Consider the following 15,245-nt stretch of genomic DNA (forward strand, 5'->3'; position numbering starts at 1 on the left):
AATGAAAGCAAAAATGAACTATTGGGACCTCATCAAGATAAAAAGCTTCTGCACTGCAAAGGAAACAATCAAGAAAACCAATAGGCAACCGATGGAATGGGAAAATATAGTTGCACATGACATATCAGATAAAGGGCTAGTATCCAAAATCTGCAAGGAACTCACCAAACTCCACACCCAAAAAACAAATAATCCAGTGAAGAAATGGGCAGAAGACATGAACAGACACTTCTCCAAAGAGGACATCCAGATGGCCTACAGGCACATGAAACAATGCTCAGTATCACTCATCATCAGGGAAATACAAATCAAAACCACACTGAGATACCACCTCATGCCGGTCAGAGTGGCTAAAATGAACAAATCAAGAGACTATAGATGCTGGCGAGGGTGTGGAGAGACGGGCGCCCTCCTACACTGTTGGTGGGAAAGTAAACTGGTGCAGCCGCTCTGGAAAACGGTGTGGAGGTTCCTCAAAAAACTATCAACAGAACTCCCATATGACCCAGGAATAACACTGCTGGGGATCTACCCAAGGGATACAGAAGTGCTGATGCGTAGGGACACATGTACCCCAATGTTCATAGCAGCACTGTCAACAATAGCCAAATCATGGAAAGAGCCTAAATGTCCATCACCTGATGAATGGGTCAAGGAGTACATGGCAGTGAGAAAGAATGAAATCTGGCCATTTGTAGGAAAGTGGATGGACCTCGAGGGTGTCATGCTAAGTGAAATAAGCCAGGTGGAGAAGCACAGATACCATATGTTTGCACTCATAGGTCTAACAGGAGAAAACTAATGGCCGATCATGGGGAGGAGAAGGGGGAAAGAGAATTGGGGAGAGAGAGGGACGCAAAACCTGAGAGACTACTGAATACTAGAAATGAACGGAGGGTTGAAGGGGGAGGGGGAAGGGAGATGGTGGTGATGGAGGAGGGCACTTGTGGGGAAGAGCACTGGGTGTTATATGGAAACCAATTTGACAATAAACTATTAAAAAATATTAAAAATAAAAATGGAATGAGTAAAGCAAATCTAGTTAATAATGTCATCGTGGATGCAAAGATTAAACAAGGATTTATCATTTTTTAATTAAAAAACCTAAATGTTGAGTAAAAAAAAAAAAAAGGTTATCTATGGAAAGTGTCCAGTTTCCTGTGCCTGCAGAATAAAGCCTGCACTTCTCAGCATGGCCCACAGAACCCTCCCGGCCGCAGCCCCACCCACCTGGCGCCTGCCTTTCCTAGCCAGCGGCTCCCTCCTGGCTCATGCTGCGCGCAACACGGGTGAAGCACCTGCTCCTGTTCCTGATCACCTCCCAGGCTGAGGTGGCCTCTCCCACTTCTGGCCCCAGACACACACCTGGCATAGAGCTTGTTTATCTATTACGTGTGTTTTCCCCTCAAGTAGAATGTCAGCCTCCTAAGGCCTGGGCCCATGTCCCTTTGTATTGGTATCCCAGGACCTACACAGTGTCTGACATAGAGAGTGGGTTCTTAATAATATGGCCCTTATGAATGCGCACCTCGTTTGTTGTCAGACCAGTTTAAAGGAAGATTCTACTGAGGAACACCTGCTGCTACGGCCTAGACGGGCAGGCAGACCGGTGCCGTTTGCTGAGGACGTTACTGGAGGCCCTGACTGGCAAGTGGCCATGATCCCTAACCTTTTCTGCTCCCTAGAAGGGCAGGCAGCTCAGTTGTAGGGCCTTTACTACGAACCTGCTGGGCTCAGTTGCTCACTGAATTTTCCTTGGCCAATAAATCCATCTATCTAAACCCTTTCTGCTTCCTTCCTCATTCAGGAATGTACAGCAATTCCTTACCAAAATGTTATTCCTGTCCGTTACCTCACCAGAGAATCTCTGCCGGATGACAAGGCAGCCTCCCTCAAAGCCAGGCGCTCTGAATCACAGGACTGCAGATTTAGTAGGCAGGGCCTCAGAGAGCAACAGTCCTGCCCCTTCAGCCTTGTGTTCACAGTGCTCAACTGTATTTAATCAAGTACCGTTGATACAGGCCAGCCCTGGGCCGGCATGAACTGTATTTGGGCTGCGCAAGTCCTCTTGTAGGTGGAGGTCTGGGGTGGATAAACGAGGTGGTTCGGCCAGTGAGACAAAAGGAAGTCTGCTCGGGAACTTCCAGGAAAGGTGTTTACTTCTGGGTAAAAGGAGGGAGGCCATGAGGAGAGCTGTCCCCAGGCCCACCCCTGTCTGCTCCTGAGGCCCTCGCGGGAGGCCGGGGCCTACGTTGCGGCAGCCATCTTGTGGCCACGAGGGCTCGCCTGGAGGCAGAGCAGGTGGCCGAGTGGAAGGAAAGAAACCCCAGAACCGTCATGGCTTCCATGTTATAGTTCAAGAGATCATTACATGTCAATTGTTGAAGCCGCCGTTCACCTGCCGCCGACAGCATAGGAGCTGGGAGGGACTCGGCTCTCTTCTAATCAAGCCTCTCTTGTTTTACAATCGAGGAAACAGATACAAAGTCTGTGAGGAACAAAAGCAATACGAGAACCAAAGAGCAAAGCTGGGTCAGGACTCTCAAGCCTGTGTCCCTTGCACCACATTACGCTGCTTATTGTACTTGACATATTTTTTAAGCAATATTATTCTGTACATAGAGGGATCCCGGGGTGGCTTCCCTCTAGAGTTCAAAACAACTGGAATTCACAAAGCTGCTGGATGCTGCAAATGTGAAAAACTACCCTTTTTTAAATGTTCACTTGTTTTTGAGAGAGAGCAGGCAGGGGAGGGGCAGAGAGGAAGAGAGGGGGAATCCCAAGCAGGCTCCGTGCCTCCAGCACAAAGCCTTATGTGGGGCTTGAACCCACAAACTGTGAGATCATGACCTGAGCCAGAATCGAGAGTCTGAATCAGGCGAGCTACCGAGGTGGTGCCCGTGAAAAACTACTTTTATGCCAAATTGGCCTAGATAAGGAAAAGCGGAGGATTCCCTCCGGGGAGCAGCCAGTCACCACTTCGTGAGCCCCAAAGCACAGCCTCTCGTCCAGGTTGGTTATTTCCTGCAGAGTTCTCTCTCTGTACCAAGCACTCTGCTGTCACTGGAAACATAATCATAGCCCTTGTGGGCTGTAAAGCTAACGAAAGAGACAGAAAATAAACACGCAAATGTGTAATTACAAATCAGAAGGAGTTTGACCAAACCAAAATGAACAGGATGCAGATAAGAGAAAAACAGGAAGACTGTGGACATAGGATGTCGGGGAAGGCCTCTTAGGCAGAGCTAAAGGCGGCCAAGGAGTGCGAGACTTTGAAGAGTGGGGAGAAGAGCACTGCAGGCAGAGAGAACAGAATCGGCCTTCAGACAGGAGAGGGTTTCACTCACCTAACAGAGGCGAAAGGCAACGTGAGGGGCCTGAGATCAGGCAGCGGCCAGCCCACAGGCCGTGGGAAGGAATCCTGATTTTGATATTCGGAGTGACTTGGGAAGCTGTGAAGGCTTGTAAGTGGGAACGGTAGTGACTTATGTTTTATAAAGCTCACAATATGGAGACTGAATTTTAGGGAGGCAAGAGGGAAAGCACACCAATTAAGAACTATTTGGGTGGTTAATTCAAGGAGAAAATGTTGGCACGTGGACCAGGGTAATGGCAAAGGTGGTACAAATAGATACGCACTTTGGAGGGAGAACCAGCAAGCCTTGAAAATGGACTGGACCTAGGAAGACAGAGAATCGAGGACGATTTCTAGGATTCTCCCCTGCAGCGTACGAACAATGCACTAGCTCTGCAGGGACAGTGTTGAAGGGAAGATGGGTTGCAAGATGAACATCAGGAGAACAGTGGGTGTCAGTATCCTGACGCGGACGGCCAGCAGAGAGAAGATGGAGGGGAGAGGCAAGATTATCAAGAAGCTACGAGCCTGAGGAGGTTGGAGGACGTGGGTGCAGCACACGTGAGAAGGGACACTCCACTGTGACACAACAGGCGCGTGCAGGGGCGGGGCGGGCTGGTCAGAAGGCGGGCGCAGAAGCCCTTTGGGAGCTGCTGTCCCCTCAGACTCGGCCAGGGCTCTTGCGTGGCCTCAGGAGTGGAAGAGGGAGCTCGCTAGGAAAACGTGGCAGGATGGTGACCGCTGTGGCGTGGACAGTGGTTGACAGTGGTGCGGCCTCTGTTGTTGATGAGGCACAGGTTGCACCGTGGAGTCGGGAGGCCAAGGGAGACAGAGGAAGACTGAGGAGACCAAAGACCTGAGGCCAGGGTGCGGTGGGTGGTGCAGTCGGCAAAAATAAGGGGAGCAGGGGTGAGCAGCGGGGTGGGGAGAGGACAGGCGCGGTGTTTCTGGACGATGGGAACATCAAAGCTCCATGTCTGCCTTGGAAAGGAGAGTGGAGAGAAGCAAGAAAAAGAGCTCACGCCCAAGTCCCCACCTGAGGTCTGGGTATGAGCAGAAATAGGGGAAACTGTCCTTGGGGGCACAGATGTGGGTCAAGGACAGGTGACTGAGAGAACGTTCAAAGAGGAGGTCAAAGACCTAGGGACGCGGCGGTGACCAGAGCGCACAGTGCTTGGGAAGGAGAGCTGGGCTCTGGGGTCTGGTCAGCCAGGGAGTGTGCTGAGCACTGTGGGGTTGAAAAGTAACTATTATGGTGAGGCCCTAAAACACTTGGCTAAAGCTGACACTGAAGCCATGTCTCCCTTTTCTGTCTTTTTAAAAATTATATTTATTTGGGAGTGTGCACACAAGTTGGGGAGGGACAGAGAGAGGGAGACAGAGGATCCAACTCCAAAGGGCTCAAACTCACAAACCACAAGATCATGACCTGAGCCGAGGTCAGATGCTTAACTGACTGAGCCCCCTAGGCGCCCCCATCATTCCTGCTTAAGCTAAGTCTTCCTTCCCCACTTCCTCCTAACTAGTAGATTCCCATCTGGCAGCCTTTGAACCACACAAGCCAAGGCTAGGTTTTGGAGGCGCGCACCTGCAGGCCCCCTCCCCCGGCTGTACAGAACCACAGTAACACGGAGCCTCCCTGTCTACGCACCGCACAGCCCACCACAGTGCACTCCGTCCAGGTCTCTGAGGCCTGCTCTCTCTCCAGTTTACAGATGCAGACACCGAGGCTCTGAGAGGTCCCGTGCTGCTCCTGACTGCAGGCAGGACACAAACACAATCAAATCGGACTCTAGTTTTGCCAAAGGGAGTCATTTTCCTGCTCAGGAACATACAGTCTCTCCTGCCTCTGCTGGTCCCTCACCACGGGCCCCCCATGGGTGCAGCCAGCCACAGGTCCGCTGCTTCACCTTCTCCCCCAGGCACATCGGCCCCTGCCAGAGCTGCTTGCTGGGTCCCGGGGGCCTTCCCTCCAGAGCCGGCCACGGGGGCATTGAGGACTTGAATGCTGAGGGCCCTGCTACTTTCTTGGGAAGCAGGCCTTAAAAGGAGCACAGAGACTTCCTGCATTCTGCTGGAGGACACAGCCAGGCCCACAGGAGCAGTGTGGGCTCCAGAAAAGCAGGCAATTCTCATGCTGGGGCTCCAACACCCTAATGGCACAACAGTATCCACAAGGCCCGTGCCTGGGCCCAGGCGGAAGAGAGAGATGCTGGAGAAAGCAGGCAGGTGTCCTTGCACTGGGCAGGACGCTGGAAGGGATGAGCTCCGGGCATCTCGCCAAGTCTTTAGGAGCCTCCTGCCCTGTCTTCTCATCTCCTCCTTCCAGTTGGGCCCGCATCTTTTTCCTAGATACTGACCTCCTTCCCTGGCTTGTGGATTCCATGCTTTGCTCCGTATACACCAGTGACTCCCAGAACATCCTCCTCTGTGTGTGTGTGTGTGTGTGTGTGTGTGTGTGTGTGTGTGTGTGTGTGTCTCCTCAAAACATTCCTGAAAGGCAGGGGCCAAGTGTTTTCCTGCATTGGCCCCCATGCCGGTCTCTGCTCTGCCGTGGAGCCCGGGAAGCTGGATGTCTACCCCAAACGCAGGGGGTGTATAAAAAAGGCAACGTAGAGATGAATAACAGAAGCATAAGCAGCTTTATTATTCCAAACAAGCAGGAACAATTCTACCCCCCACACAAAGGGCGCTCCGGGCAAGTCCATGCTCCGGGAAGTGGGCACGCAGCACTGCTGTGCATAGTAGTGCTGTGATCTACCCGCTCCCCATCAAAGGGGCTCATTAGCTAAGGGGATTGACAGAAAAACAGTCACATGGGGGGGGGGGGATCAACAAAGGGAACAGTGTGGATGCTGAGGTTACATAACGAAAGGGGACTTGCCAAGTGCTGCAGAACAAGTGCTGGCCTATTTCTGGGGCAGGGTCTCCTCCGGCTCTGGCTCTGCAGCCTCGGCTCAGACCAGGCCACCTTCTTGGTCTCAGAGAGCAGAGCCCCCAGCTCTCAGATGCTCCTAGCTGGGCACACGCCCGAGGGCAGCTACCCTGGGCAGTGGCCTGGGGCTGTACAGCATCTGTGCTCTGGCCTCAGAAAAACAACACTGGGACAACTGGCTCACTCAGGCCACTGAGCGTGCGACCCTTAATCTCAGGGTCCGGAGTTTAAAAGCACCTATTGGGTGCTTTTAAAAATAAAAGCTTCAGGGTTTCAAGTCCCACATCGGGCTCTGTGGTGACAGCTCGGAGCCTAAAGCCTGCTTTGGATTCTTTGTCTCGCTCTCTACACTGCCCCCTCAAAAATAAACATTTAAAAAAATTGGGGGGGAGCACCTGGGTGGCTCAGTTGGTTAAGAGTCCAACTTTGGCTCAGGTCGTGATCTCATGATTTGTGAATTCAAGCCCCATGTCAGGCTCTGTGCTGACAACATGGAGCCTGGAGCCTGTTCGGAATCTGTGTCTCCCTCTCTGTGCCCTTCCCCTGCTCGCACTCTGTCTCTGTGCCCTTCCCCTGCTCGCATCCTGTTTAAAAATAAACATTTAAAAATGTTATTTAAATTTTTTAAATGTTTTATTTATTTTTGATACAGAGAGAGAGAGAGCGAGAGAGAGAGAGAGCATGAGAGGGGGAGGGGCAGAGAGAGAAGGAGACACAGAACCGGAAGCAGGCTCCAGGCTCTGAGCTAGCTGTCAGCACAGAGTCTGACGCGGGGCTCGAACACACAAACGTGAGATCTGACCTGAGCCGAAGTCGGAGGCTTAACCAAATGAGCCACTCAGACGCCCCTAAAAAAATGTTATTTAAATAAAATCTTTTAAAAAAGAAAAAAAAGAAAAGAAAAATGGGGATAAACATTTCTGCGGAACCTACCTCCATGCCGGTGGGGCAGCTGCTTTATGAACACAGATCTCTAAGAGAATGCACATGGAGTTCTGTGCTGTTTCTGGAATCACTTCCTGTTTGCCTAGGGACTTTTTTCTTTATACTGTCTAGCTCACAAGTTGTATTCCTGTGTAATAAAAACCTTTCTGCTTTAAAGTGTGTAAATAATCCAGTTTTAAAAGAAAACCTCATATTCTCTAAAAGTGCACACCAGTAATTACAGGGCTTCTTATAAAAACAGCATTAGGGCCGACCCCTCAAAACCTACAAAATTTTCTAACTAGACCACATAACAGCTCGGATCACCTGCCAGGCAGGTCAGCAGGGCTGGAGCTGCCACAATGAATATTAAGAATGCACCCCTCCCCAATCTAGTAGAAAATCTGGCAAAACCTTAATCAGAACAAGGTCGGGAAGTGCCCAGACAATGCAGAGGAAAGAGCTGCTGTGAGCCGAGGGGCTGTTACCTAGTGGGGCGCGGTGGGCAGGGGGGCCGGCCCCGCCAGGACCACAGGCTGGGACTGGCTTTCCGACAGGTGCGGTTTTGTTTTCTTTTATTCCTGCTTGTTCGTGGGAGCCCACAGGGGCTCCTGCGACACAGCAGCCAGTCGGAGGGCTTTTTCCTCTTCTGAGACCACGCCCCCATCCCAGCTCCGTTGTCCTGGGAGAACCCACAGACGAACCAAAGCGGTGTGCCTGGGCCAGCGCGCTTCCCTCTTCACCGTGACACACGCCCGAGCTCACGCTGCGGAAATTTGCTCGGAAGCAGACCCGTGTGGACTGAAATCCACCGCTGGGCTCCGGGGCACCTCCGGATTCCCACGGCACCCCTCCCCAGTACCTCCCACGAAGCCCTGTTTTCTGTCTCCGCACGGAAGCATGCGCCCGGCAATGGCAAGACTGTTTCCTTCACTGTTGAATCCAAAACACCAATAATGGGCCTGGCTCACAAGTGCTGAATCGAAGCCTGAATTTGTAAGAAGAGAACAGAACTCTGGCTTCTTAATCGCATATGCGTGTTTTAACACCCACTTGGTAGCTCTAAACAAAACAAGGCACAGGGGTGGGGAGTGGGGTATGTGAACGTTCACAAGAGGCTGTCTGTAAAAGACAGAAATCTTTATGCTGAGTAGCTGCTTCCCGCTTTTCAGATTTCTCATGGTACCAGACTAAAAAGGTTTTTAAAAAGTTGTCATGGACAGAAACATAAAAAAAGGTTTTTTTTCCTAAAGGGACACCTGGGTGGCTCAGTCAGTTGAGCACCTGACTTCAGCTCAGGTCATGATCTCACAGTTCATGGGTTAGAGGCCTACATCGGGCTCTGTGCTGACAGCTCAGAGCCTGGGGCTGCTTCGGATTCTGTGTCTCCCTCTATCTCTGCCTTCCGCCACTCATACTCTGTCTCTATCTCAAAAATAAACAAACATTAAAAATTTTTGTTTTAAAGTTGTCGTGGACAGAAAGAGAACTTGCACAGCACTGTATCTAGTACAAAACTAGAACACATGGCCAAAGACCTTCCCACAAAGAAAACTCAAGACTGGGGTGACTGCACCAATGAATTCTACCAAACATGTGAAAACCAGACTGACCTTCTCACACAGAAAGGAGACACACTACTTGGTTCTATCCATATGAACTTCAGCTCCGGGAGGGGTAAGAAGGTCTCTCATTTACCACTTATGGTAACTGTATTGAGGGCCATCTGCCTTTTCCCCATGGTCACGGTCTGGGAAGGTCCTGGCTCCAGTGTGCGAGGCAGCTGACACAAGGACAGGGCCCGCCCACCACACAACAGGCCACCAGAGTTTACCTTCAGGTTGGGTGCTTCTGACAAGGCCAGGACCTCACCTGCCCTGACTCCCCGGGGGTGGGGCAGGGGTCTCATCTCCTCTAACAAGTTTAGATGTGTCTGAATCCCAGGGGTGGGCCTGGCTGGGGACTGAGCTGAGACCACCGCCACATGTGAACGTAGCTGGAAAGGATGCCCTGTGTCCCTTATAGTGGCCCAAGAACAACGGAGGATGGACACGGGCGGCACCATGGAAGGAGACCGTCCCGAATGGTCTGATTCAAGGCACTGAGATTAAAGATGCGGCCCAGGACTGGTCTCCCAGGGCTCGTCTTTGAGGCTGTTTTTTGGTGAGTTTCCTAGTTTGGTTTCACATACCAGGTGGGACCGAGGGATCTGTTGATCACGGTTGCTAGGCTCCAGACTCTGGATTCTCAAATGAAATAAGAGCCCCTAAGAGAAAGGGTCCCTGCCTGGAACCAAAGAAGAATAAAAGATACCTTGTCTTCTCCCCCATCAAGTATTCTCCCATGGCTAGGGTTCAAACACACTGCTGCAGATACAACATTGAGCCTCTCCATACACACCATCAGAAGGACAGCAGGAGGCAAGTATTACTGATGTGTCCCATTTCTGATGATGTCAACTTGGATCACCTCGTTATCATGGTGTCTGCCAGATTTCTCCACTGCAACTATTTTTCCCTTTGTAATTAGTAGATACCGTGTAATAGATACTTCAAGACTTTCTCTTGCTTCTCATCAGACTTTCACCAATCAGTTTTAGCACGTATTGATGATTCTTGCCTGAACCGGTAGTACTACAATGACTGTTGCCAGTGATGACTTGCCTACCTGAAGCATTCCTACTCAGTAATTAGATGGCATTCTACTGTAAGCAAGAGTTCTTCCGACTCATTCTTTAAAAAAAAAAAAAATCTCTTAGTTCTGTTCATTGTGAGGGCCTAGAAAAAATGGCGCTCCAGTAGCAATGAGCACACGGACCCAAAACTTGGTTTCTAAATACCATTCTCCACTGAAAAGGAAATAGGGCTCCTTGGAGAAATGCCTGATTCCAAAGCTGGAAAATGTAGTGTGAGCTTGAAAAACCTTCCTGTGGCAGAAAGTAAGGGAATGCTCACCAAATGGATGGGAAAAACCTACAGAAGTGAATCTGAATGGGCTCCCACTGGCCAATTCTGGGCATCAAAAGGAAAACACAAACGGATTATAACACATTAAATGAAAATAAAATCCCATTAGTCCATACTGTACTTTAAAAAATAGTTTAAGGAAGAGCAGGGAAAAGGTAAAACTCTTCTTTATGAAGAATGCCAACCAATAAAGGTGGAAGGAATGAAAAGAAAGAAAATTGTCCTTTCACCTGGTTCTAACAGACTTGGGCAAGAATCCTGAGAGGAGGAAACATAGCCTTTCCAGTGCAGACCCAGCTGTAACCAAGTGATGAGATTTAGCAACCCAGCACTGGGGACCGTGAGACCACATGCCTTCCCGCGTGACGGGCTGAAACGGACATTCCATCCCGCAGATGGTACTCACACAGCGGGAGAGCGGGGCCCTTATCCTACAGCACTGGGATATTAGGTAAAGGAAGGGGGTGCCATCAGGTTTGCATTCTAGAAAGACTGTTGTTCTATGAAGAATGGGCCAAAAGGGTGAGCACGGATGCAGAGTCACCCACAGGATGCTCCTGCAACAGGGTAGAAGTAGAGACATGACCAAAGACAAGTGACTTCAGAAGTGTAACCGACAGGACCTATTCTTTTCAAAAAAATTTTTAATGTTTGTTTATTTTAAGAGAGACAGAGCTTGAGCAGGGGAGAGGAGGAGAGAGAAGGAGACCTAGAATCCAAAGCAGGCTCCAGGCTCTGAGCTGTCAGCATAGAACCTGACACAGAGCTCAAACCCATGAACTGCGAGATCATGACCTGAGCCAAAGTCAGACACTTACCCAACTGAGCCACCCAGGCACCCCGACAGGACCTGTTCTTTAATGTCTTTCAAGAAAGCTTTATAATTCTCTACTTTAGGAAAAATAAAGCAGTTGAGACCTATCCTGATGAGACTTATTCTGCAGACCTACATCGCTGGAAACGCCTCATGGCATATGTGTGGTTTCCTTTATCCACAGCACTGTGTGGTTGGATCTGAGGGAAAGAACTCCAGGACCCCAATCATCTAAAATTATGAAAGGTCTAACAGCACATTAGAAAAAATTTTTTTTTAATTTTTGAGAGAGACACTGTGAGCACAGGAGGGCAGAGAGAGAGGGAGACACTGAATCTGAAGCAGGCTCCAGGCTCTGAGCTGTCAGCACAGAGCCCCAGCACAGGACTCAAACTCACAAACCGCGAGGTCATAACCTGAACCGAAGTCAGATGCTGAACTGACTGAGCCACTCAGGCTGCCCCTAACAGTCACAATTTTAAACCTCAGGTATTGGCATTTTACAAGTACAGCTCTGGGGGGTGACAGCTTAGGGGTGAATAAAGTTGGAACTTATTGGTGTTTAGAGGGTGTCTGAAATTGAGAACCATCTGAAATGGAGATCCATCCACTCTGAATCTACATGTGGCCCTAAAGAAAGTGGACCCCAAAGATTACAGGAGGGGAAGTTTTGAATTATGTCCATACTCAAATGGAGATCAAAGAAACCCAAGCTAAGAATTGTGGACTGACTGACAGGAACAGCTGTGGACTGAACAAAAGTTCTTCCTAAAAGGCTATTTTGAGGAGTATGATTGACTTTGGAGGAACTAAGGTGATTGGCAATGGAAGGAATCACATATAAAATCCGTAAGTAAAAATTAATTGACCTAAAAAACATTTTTAATAAAAAAAAAAGCAGGTTTAGCCGTGGTATTGAAATCAGCCTTGGAAATCAAGATGTCATATACAAAAAGCTGCTCCAGGAAGTCTGGGGGAGGTAGGACTGGAGCAAACAGGCTGTAAACCAAAGAAGGGGAAGCTCAGAGAGGGGAGGGAAGCCTGAATATGTTCGGTGGAGGGAAGGAGCCCGCAGACGGAGAGGTTGCCATGCACGAGGCCGCAGTCAGAACACGGGCGCCCACGAAGCCAGGCGGAAGGACGGCCCAGCCCAAACTCCCTGAGCCCCTAAACTCAACCCCCTGCTGTTACCGCTCCGCCTGCAGGCCCCTTAACCATGACCCATGCAACACCTTCCCAAAGGTCCCTGGCTGGGGGCACAGTGCCACCGGGTGCCCAGGAATATCAGGAGTCACCCTGGACTCCTCCCTCTTCCTCGTTCCCAACATCCAACCAAGTCAGCAAGTCCTCTTACACCTGTCCCCAAAGACCCCGCCCTCTAGCCACACCTCACTCAACACGTGGTGTCAATACAAAGGCACGGGGCAATCCCGTGCGCTGACTGCGCATCTCACACCCCAAGTCCCACCCTGCCTGGCCCCGACCCGCCACGTCTTCGGTCCTTGTTCTTTGACTGCAGTCCCAGGGCCCATATTTGGTTCTTAGGCTCTTTCCTGTCCTTGTCTCTGGGCTGTGTAGCTTCACCTGTGGCCCCTCTGCCCCGAACTCTGTCAGACCCTTCGGCTGGCATCAGGCATCATCCTTGGGGCAGACATTCAGAGTTTACGCGTCTCAAATATCTCGACTCTGCCTCCATGGCCTCTGCCCTGGCCATGCTTCCTTCCTTCATACCTCGATGGCAACTGGCAACCCTACGTGCTCTTGCCCCTCCTGCCCACCCCCTTGCTATCCACCACAGCGCCTGGTACATGATGCAAACCTGACCATGTCGAACTCCTGATTAAAATCCTACATTGGCTCTCCCAGTCCCACTTAATCATCACTTCTCAGGAAAAAATCCCATTTAAACGACAGCAGAGAAACACAAAAGGAAACAAATTAATAACCTAAAATTCATAAAAATGGAAGTGGAGGGGAACATCAGCAAACCAGAGATTGTGAGGAGTTTCTAGAAACCAGAAGGCAGGTAGGTGCGTCAGAATGGGGCAGGCATGGCCCTACATCAGAAACAGAGATGGCCAATAAAAAAATAAATTTTAAAAATGTTTAAAAAGGGGGGCCACCTGCATGGCTCAGTCAGTTAAGCATTTGAGTTTGGCTCAGGTCATGATCTCACGGTTCATGGGTTTGAGCCCCGTGTTGGGCTCCATCCTGACAGCTCGGAGCCTGGAGCCTGCTTCAGATTCTGTGTCTCCCTTCCTCTCTGCCCCTCCCCTGCTCACACTGCTCCCTCTCAAAAATAAACAAACATTAAAAAAATTTAAAAAAGAAAAGAAGAAACCGAGATGGCCAGGGGGAGAAGCTCCAGGCCAGCAGAGAGCAGGTGCCAGAAAGGGACTCAGAAGAAGGGCAGAAGTCAAGGGGAAGGCTGCCTCACTCGCCTTATCATTGTCCCCTGTCTCCAACAGAGCACTGACCCCTCACTCTCCACTCACCCCCCAAACTGCTTGAGACCTCATGATGGAGGAGGGGATGGGAGGAAGTTTCGATTACAATTTGTGAAGTTGTCTGAACCACGTGAATCCAAAACAGGTTTTTTCAAAACCAACCCAAAAAGTTTTCACCTCAAAAGTAAAAATATGAACCTAAAATTAAAAAGAAATAGGGTAACTAGGGAGGAAATGTCAAGGAATTCTTCCAGAAGAGAATACAAAGTTAAACTATTGGAAACTAATTTCTACGTGAACTTTTAAGAGTCAAAGATCAGCCAAGGAGAGGATGTCTCCATCCATCGGTTAAGAATCCCAGAAGGAGGGGCGCCTGGGGGGCTCAGTCGGTTAAGCATCTGACTGTTGATTTCAGCTCAGGTTGTGATCTCACAGTTTGTGGGGTTGAGCCCCCACATCAGGTTCTGTGCTGACAACACAGAGCCTGTTTGGGATTCTCTCTCCCCTTCTCTCTCTGCCTGTTCCCCACTCACACAGACTCTCTCTCAAAATAAGTAATAAACTTAAAAAAAAAAAGAATCTCAGAATAACAGTGAAAAGGGAGATAAGAAAATGATCAAGAAAATACTCTTTATCAAAATCTCATAACTAAAGAGACGGATGTAAGTCTTCAGATTGGAAAGGTTCACCTAGAAGTTCCACCCCCAGGGACAAAGAAAAACTGAAGGTCAATATTTAGACCCAGCCTCACGAAATTTCAGAACACCAAGTGAAGGCAAGCACTCTCAATGGCTTCCAGAGAGGAAATACAGGCTACAAACAAGAATCCCCACACGAGACTTCTCGGGCGACACTGGGCATTGCAGGAATGCCCTTACACTTCCGAACTGCATCCAGTCACACGACCAGTGACATGTGAGAACTAAAAACGCCGTTGGCATATAAGACCCCAGAACGTTTATCTCCCAAGTCCTGAAAAAGTTACCTACAGGCATGTATGTAAACAAACAAATACGGAATCCCAGAAAGAGGGAAGGAAACATGGAACACGGGTTCGGCAAACGACCCCAAGTGCAGGAAGGCACCACAGGCCCATCGAGTGGCCCGCTGAGGGCCCCTTAGGTCAGCCAGCAATAAGGATGATAAAGAAGTCAGACCATCCCAAGGATCTGGGAAGCCATGTTCTTCCTGAACTTCCTCTTAATTTCCAGATGGTTACTCACCATCTAAACATGAAGCCAACTACAACACGGTGTAGTTCTGAGCAGGGGAGAGCGCCTAAGCAAAGAATTCATCTGACCTGGTCCCTAGCACCGCAATCTTGGACACAGAGTTTAATGACGGGTGTGCATGCCCTGTTGCAATCGTCCTGCTCTGCTCTGGGGTGGAATAAATCCACAAGTCACACACTCGAAATGCTGTTTATCAGTTTCCAGTTTTCAGAAACTGTCCGCGGGTTTCAGGAAACGTTATTACAGTTACAGAATAAAAGGCAAACAGCATTAACCTCAATAATGTAAAAGCACTGCTATCATCCGAATGTGTCCAATATAGAATTCGTGTAGGAAAAGGGACAAGAAAGAGCCGCTGCCTCTGACAGGCAATTTGGGAAACCACAGATCAGAGATGGGGACTGACTTTCCACAGTTTGTCATTTTGTAAAAACGCTTGGTTTCTTCGCAACAGCACGAATTACCTTTTTGAAAGTAAAATCTCAATTAGGTAGGCAGTGCGCTGAAAGCCAGTGGGAGGCGGAGAGACACGAAGGGCTGCTGGTGGTTTACTTTCCTTCATGTTTCTGGAC

The 15,245-nt window shown here is 49.6% G+C and overlaps 1 protein-coding gene and 1 non-coding gene across 2 annotated transcripts in view; one reads left to right on the forward strand and one right to left on the reverse strand.

The window, feature by feature from the left end:
• Positions 1-15,245, reverse strand: part of ADORA2B (adenosine A2b receptor) — a 27,587-nt gene that overhangs the window by 2,699 nt on the left and 9,643 nt on the right. The window lies entirely within an intron of this gene.
• On the forward strand, positions 11,091-11,220 carry LOC115283120. The gene has a single exon (XR_003904928.1). It is a non-coding gene; the product is annotated as a small nucleolar RNA SNORA18 (small nucleolar RNA).

This window comes from Suricata suricatta, chromosome 17, assembly GCF_006229205.1.
Source record: "Suricata suricatta isolate VVHF042 chromosome 17, meerkat_22Aug2017_6uvM2_HiC, whole genome shotgun sequence".
In the NCBI taxonomy this organism is placed as follows: domain Eukaryota; kingdom Metazoa; phylum Chordata; class Mammalia; order Carnivora; family Herpestidae; genus Suricata; species Suricata suricatta.